The 1386-nt window shown below is 27.8% G+C and overlaps 1 non-coding gene across 1 annotated transcript; it reads left to right on the top strand.

Moving 5' to 3' along the window:
* The first annotated feature begins 511 nt into the window (after positions 1–511).
* Positions 512–585, top strand: TRNAT-AGU. The gene has a single exon. It is a non-coding gene; the product is annotated as a tRNA-Thr (tRNA).
* Positions 586–1386: the final 801 nt, after the last annotated feature.

Raw genomic sequence — 1386 nt, forward strand, 5'->3', positions numbered from 1 at the left:
CCTTCCGTCATCCATGCTTAAATCTAATTCATTAAGCTTTAACTTCTTGAATGCAATACTCTTTCAAATATGTTACCTTATTAAGAGATCTCTATAAGAGAATAGGAAAATAAATCAGTATATCATAATACAAAATAATAGAGTTCAATATTTCTTAGAAAATAATTTTTAAAAAATCAGCAATTCGAAATCAAGGAAAAATTCAAGTTCTTGAATGCAATGCTCTTTCAAATATGTTATTTTATTAAGAGATCTCTATAAGTGAATAATTAAATAAATCAATATGTTAAAGCACAAAAAAGCGAAATTTGATATTTCTAAGAAACTAATTTCATAAATAAAAAATAAAAAATCAACAATACGAAATCAAGGAAAATTGAAGTTATGTGTAAGTCACATTTTCCTTAATATCATTTCGCTACATCTCTTGGTATTAAAAGCTTGTACTGTGTAGTTTATGTATATTAAGCTTCAATTTTATAGACATATATAAAAGACATAGTTGTTCATAGCTCTTGTATCTTAGTTGGTTAGAGCACCCGTTTAGTAAGCGGGAGGTCTTGAGTTCAAATCTCAACAAGAACACTCCCTAAAGTAAAACATATATATATTTTACAAATTGAACATAGTGAATGTCAATTCCAAAATATGTAAATTCGTGTACGTCAAGTTTTGGTTTTGTGAACANGGGAGGTCTTGAGTTCAAATCTCAACAAGAACACTCCCTAAAGTAAAACATATATATATTTTACAAATTGAACATAGTGAATGTCAATTCCAAAATATGTAAATTCGTGTACGTCAAGTTTTGGTTTTGTGAACATAGAACAAATTGAATGTCATTACCTCATGATGTGCCAATAGTTACGTAAGATTTAATTTTATGAAAATCTATAAAGGATACTATAGATATAGAACTAGATATATCAAAATGGACTAACCTGACCCATATGTTATGACCTGTCATGGGCTAGCCAGTTTGTGGGTCAGGTTAGGTGGACCTTTGTTTTTTCTTTTAATGGGTCGTATTTTTTCAAACCAGAGATGAGGTAGCTTTTTGCCTTCCGTCATCCATGCTTAAATCTAACTCATTAAGCTTTAACTTCTTGAATGCAATACTCTTTCAAATATGTTATTTTATTAAGAGATCTCTATAAGTGAATAATTAAATAAATCAATATGTTAAAGCACAAAAAAGCGAAATTTGATATTTCTAAGAAACTAATTTCATAAATAAAAAATAAAAAATCAACAATACGAAATCAAGGAAAATTGAAGTTATGTGTAAATCACATTTTCCTTAATATCATTTCGCTACATCTCTTGGTATTAAAAGCTTGTACTGTGTAGTTTATGTATATTAAGCTTCAATTTTATAAACATATA

Source organism: Ipomoea triloba, chromosome 11 (genome assembly GCF_003576645.1).
Source record: "Ipomoea triloba cultivar NCNSP0323 chromosome 11, ASM357664v1".
In the NCBI taxonomy this organism is placed as follows: domain Eukaryota; kingdom Viridiplantae; phylum Streptophyta; class Magnoliopsida; order Solanales; family Convolvulaceae; genus Ipomoea; species Ipomoea triloba.